The sequence below is a fragment of the Schistocerca gregaria genome, chromosome 7 (genome assembly GCF_023897955.1).
Source record: "Schistocerca gregaria isolate iqSchGreg1 chromosome 7, iqSchGreg1.2, whole genome shotgun sequence".
Taxonomy (NCBI): domain Eukaryota; kingdom Metazoa; phylum Arthropoda; class Insecta; order Orthoptera; family Acrididae; genus Schistocerca; species Schistocerca gregaria.
The window spans coordinates 211,816,975-211,822,974 of NC_064926.1; positions in this window are offsets into that span (position 1 = coordinate 211,816,975).

Sequence of the window (6,000 nt, forward strand, 5' to 3'; positions counted from 1 at the left end):
AACATTTTCTTTTATATTAGATATGTATTTATGTGCAAAATACATTTAATACTATGTATCATATGACTGTTTGAAGCTTTAATATGCTATTGGGTAAAATTTTGAATTAAATCGGGCAACAACTTTTTAAAACTTTGCTGACATTTTTTTTCTCTTTAGGTGATTGTGTATGTGTGTGTGTGTGTGTGTGTGTGTCACTTATGACCATGTGACTGTTTAATAGAATAACATGTAAAACCTTAAAGGAAATTAGTCATGAACTTTTCGAGATTTTTGCTGACAAACTTTCGCATTTCTGTAGTGTACAAGGTGTACCGGTATGAAATGAGCGTTAACATACAAATGTGTCGATAGGGAACATTTGTTGTGAACAAGCCTTAATTATTCTTTGTTTGGTTGGTACGACATCTGTAAAAGGTATTTAGTATACATCAACTCACGAAACCAACAACATCATATATTTTCATCGTGTTAACAATGTTGAATTTTGTACCATAAAGTGATGATTTGCGTGAAGCATTTATTTTTGTTTTCTTTAGAATAAAAGGGCTGCAGAATCGCATCGAATGCTTGTCGAGGCATATGGTGATCGTGCTCTATCAGAACCAACATGCAAAAGATGGTTTCAACGGTTCAGAAATAATGATTTTGATGTAAGAAGTGAAGAACATGGACGATCACCAAAATAGTTCTAAGACGCCAATTGTAGGCAAAATTGTATGAAGATGATACTATTGGTCAGAAGCAAATGGCAGCAATACTAAATGTTGCACAACAAACAATTTATGACCGTTTGAAATCTATGGGAAAGATCCAAAAGTGTGGAAAATGGGTGCCACATGAACTGAATGAAAGACAGATGGAAATCCTAAAAACCATTTGTCATATTTTGCTTCAAAGACATGAAAGAAAATCAATTTTGTATCGAATTGTTACTGGAAATGGAAAATGGATTTATACTAAGAATCCAAAATGGGAAAAATCATGGGTTAATCCGGGACAACCATCAACATCGACTGCAAAACCAGATCGATTCGGCAAGAAGACAATGCTCTGTGTTTGGTGGGATCAGAAAGGTGTGGTGTATCATGAGCTTGTAAAACCCGGTGAAACTGTGTATACTAATGGCTACAGACAACAAATGATCAATTTGAACTATGAATTGGTCGAAAAAAGACCAGAATGGGCCAGAAGACATGGAAAAGTAATTTCTTTACACGACAATGCACCCGCACACAAAGCAAAAGTGGTTCAGGATACAATCAAAACACTTGGCTGGGAGCTGCTACCCCATCCGCCGTTTCACCAGACTTGTTCCCTTCTGTCTAGCATTTGTTTTCATCAATGGGACACGCATTGGCTGAGGAACACTTCGATTCCTACGAAGAAGTCCAAAATTGGGTGTCTGATTGGTTTGCTTCAAAAGACGAACATTTCTACTGGCGTGGTGTCCACAAATTGCCAGATAGGTGGTCAAAATGTATAGAAAGCAATGGTCAAACAAAATGGTTTTACTTTTCAATTCAAAATTAGTGTTTCATTTTCTCAAAACAACGCTCATTCCATACCGGTACACCTGGTACATGTGTAAGTGGATGTCACATATATGTGAGAAATGTGTTGCCTACGTTTATTACACTATCGTGTAAAAACCGTAGGTAGATTAGTGCAGAATTTTTGGAGATTTTCGCTACAAACTTTTCTCTTTTATGTATATATACAAGGTGAGTCAACTAATGTTACCGCTGGATATATTGCGTAAACCACATCAGATACTGACGAACCGATTCCATAGACCGAACGTGAGGAGAGGGGATAGTGCAATTGTTTAACACAAACCATACAAAAATGCACGGAAGTATGATTTTTAACACAAACCTACGTTTTTTTAATAGAACCACGTTAGTTTTGTTAACACATTTGAACATATAAACAAATACGTAATCAGTGCCGTTTGTTGCATTGTAAAATGTTAATTAGATCCGGAGATATTGTAACCTAAAGTTGACGCTTGAAACCTCCGACGTTCAGTTGCGTGTTGTAACAAACACGGTCCACGGTCGGCGAGCAGCATCTGCAGGGACATGTTTACTATGACGACTGTGTTTACGAGTGTGGCTGTAGTGCACTGTTGTGGTTTGGTCTAGCTGTCGCAGGGTCCGCATGTAGCGCTTGCTGCTATTGTTATTCTGCATTCGTCTCCGCACGCAGACCAACTGTAGTACACCGTGTTACCAGAGTCTGTGATAGTGTAGTGTTACAGGAACTGTGACCATGGTGTATTCGAACTCTGAAAAGGCGGAGATGCTACTCATCTATGGCGAGTGTTGACGAAATGCAGCTGAAGCCTGCAGGGTGTATGCAGAACGGTACCCGGACAGAGAGCATCCAACGTGTCGCACATTGCAAAACATCTACCGCCAACTGTATGCAACAGGTATGGTCGTAGCACGCAAACGGGTCCGTAACAGGCCCGTTACAGGAGAAGCGGGTGCTGTTGGTGTGTTAGCTTTTGTTGCCATAAACCCACACATGAGTACACGGGACATTGCGAGAGCCGGTGGACTGAGTCAAAGTAGTGTCATGCGCATACTGCATCGTCACTGCTTTCACCAGTTTCATGTATCGCTACATCAGCAATTACATGGTGACGACTTTAATCATCGAGTGCAATTCTGTCAATGGGCATTAACAGAGAATGCGTTGCAGTTCTACCTGTTTACCGATGAAGCGGGTTTCACAAACCATGGGGCAGTGAATCTATGGAACATGCATTACTGGTCCGTGGACAATTCTCGCTGGCTCAGACAGGTAGAGCGACAGCGACCGTGGACTGTAAATGCATGGTGCGGAATCATTGGCGACCACCTCATTGGTCCTTACTTCATTACAGGGGCCCAAACAGCTGCAACGTACATCGCGTTTCTACAGAATGATCTGCCAACGTTGCTCGAAAAGTCCCACTGGAAACGCGTCGACGTATGTGGTATCAGCATGATGGTGAACCTGCACATTCCGCAATTAACACTAGGCTGACCCTTGACACGATGTTCGAAGAGCGTTTCATAGGACGTGGAGGACGCATAAATTGGCCAGCCCGTTCTCCTGATCTTACACCTCTGGACGTCTGTCCGTGGGGTACGTTAAAGGAGAATATGTATCGTGATGCGCCTACAACCCCAGAGGATATGAAACAACGTATTGTGGCAGCCTGCGGCGACATTACAGCAGTCTGCGGCGTGTACGACATCCATTACGCAAGAGATTGCAATTGTGTGCAGCAAATGATGGACACCACATTGAACATCTATTGGCCTGACATGTCGGGACACACTCTATTCCAATCCGTAATTGAAAACGGAAACCACGTGTGTACGTGTACCTCACCCCTCATGGTATTGTATATGTGCGTCAGTGAGAAAGACCAATAATAACGTGTTAGCATGTGGACGTAATGTGCTGTTCCAGTCTCTTCTATACTTAAGATCTATACCGTTCCCTTTGGATCCCTCCGTAATTCGGTGCTCTCCCATACACACGATGGAACAGCAGAGGAGTGGTACTCAAGCGTCAGTTTTAGGTTACGATATCTCCGGATGTAATTAATATTTTACAATGCACCAAACGGCACGGATTACGTATTTGTTTATATGTTCAGATGTGCTAACAAAATTAACAGGGTTCCATTTAAAAAAACCTACGTTTGTGTTAATATATATATATATATATAAATTTGTAACCCTTGTCAGTCCAAAAGTTTATTAGGTTATCGTGTAAATATCTGAAGTAAATCGGGGAAGAACTTTTTGAGATTTTTGTTGATGGGGTTAAGCTATGTCTGGTCTTCATACAGAGGTATAGGTTTTACGTATATAGTCGTACTGATATACTGTATACGTTAAAAATGTAAGGCTATGCCTGTCCGAAACTTTCTGAGAGTAACGTGTAAAAATTTGAGGTCAATCTGTCAATAACTTTTCGAGAACTGTCGTAACAACGATAAATTGCGACTTACTTTTACGTAATATTACAAAAATATATAATCCAGTGTGCGTGTGTTCGTAATTCTTCTTCTGCCAAACAGCTCGACCGCTTTTAATGAAATTGTTTTGTACTTATGATATCACCTGGATGGTTCTTAACCATAGTTGGACACAGTTTGTGGCGCAGTTGTCGAGGTTAAGATTTTTTTTTAAATCGTCCTGTAGATTATATATATTTTGATTTGTCACACAAAGAAACATATCATCACCATCATTTTAGACTGATTATGCCTTACAGCGTTCAGTCTGGAGCATAGTCCCCCTTATAAAATTCCTCCATGATCCCCTATTCAGTGCTAACATTGGTGTCTCTTCTTATGTTAAGCCGGTCACTTCAAAATCATTCCTAACCGAATCCAGGTACCTTCTCCTTGGTCTGTCCCGACTCCTCCTACCCTCTACTGCTGAACCCATGAGTCTCTTGGGTAACCTTGCTTCTCCCATGCGTGTAACATGACCCCACTATCCAAGCCTGTTCGCCCTGACTGCTACATCTATAGAGTTCATTCCCAGTTTTTCTTTGATTTCCTCATTGTGGACACCCTCCTGCCATTGTTCCCATCTATTAGTACCTGCAATCATCCTAACTACTTTCATATCCGTAACCTCAATCTTGTTGATAAGGTAACCTGAATCCACCCAGCTTTCGCTCCCATACAACATAGTTGGTCGACAGATTGAATGGTGCACACATAACTTAGTCTTGGTCTGACTTTCTTCTTGCAGAAGAGAGTAGATCGTAGCTGGGCGCTCACTGCGTTAGCTTTGCTACACCTCGCTTCCAGTTATTTCACTATGTTGCCATCCTGTGAGAATATGCATCCTAAGTGCTTGAAATCATCCACCTGTTCTAACTTTGTTCCTCCTTTTTGGCACTCAAACCGCTTGTATCTCTTTCCCACTGACATTACTTCCGTTTTGGAGATGCTAATCTTCATACCATAGTCCTTACATTCCTGATCTAGCTCTGAAATATTACTTTGCAAATTTTCGATCGAATCTGCCATCACAACTAAGTCATCCACATATGCGAGACTGCTTATTTTGTGTTCACATAACATAATCTCACCCAGCCAGTCTATTGTTTTCAACATATGATCCATAAATAATATGAACAACAGTGGAGACAGGTTGCAGCCTTGTCTTACCCCTGAAACTACTCTGAACCATAAGCTCAGTTTACCGTCAACTCTAACTGTTGTCTGACTATATATGTAAAGACCTTTAATTGCTTTCAAAAATTTGCCTGCTATTCCATAATCTCCTAGAACAGACAATAGCTTCCTCCTAGGAACCCGGTCATATGCCTTTTCTAATGCACAGATACCATTCCCTGTTCCGCTCGTAACACATTACTTGCCGTAAGCTAAAGATCTGGTCCGAACAACCTCTAAGAGGCCTAAACCCACACTGATTTTCATCCAATTGGTCCTCTACTAATATTCGCACTTTCCTTTCAACAATACCTGAGAAGATTTTACCCACAACGCTGATTAAAGATACCTCTGTAGTTGTTACAATCTTTTCTGTTTCCATTTTAAAGATTGGTGTGATTACTGCTTTCGTCCAGTCTGATGGAACCTGTCCCGACTCCCACGCCATTTCAATTATCCTGTGTAGCTATTTAAAGCCTGACATTCCACTGTATTTGATGAGTTCCGAGTTAATTTTCATCCACCCTAGCCGCTTTATTAAACTGCAATCTATTGACCATTTCCTCCACTTCCTCAAATGAGATCCTATTTCCGTCATCATTCCTATCCCATTGTACATCGAAATCTAAAACATTACTGATCGTATGTTCACCTACATTCATCAAGTCTTCAAAATATTCCCTCCATCTGCCCTAGACATCAACAGGATTCACCAGCAGTTTTCCTGACCTGTCCAAAATACTTGTCATTTCTTTCTTAACAACCTTTCGAATAGTGCTAATTACACTACAGAATGGTTTTCC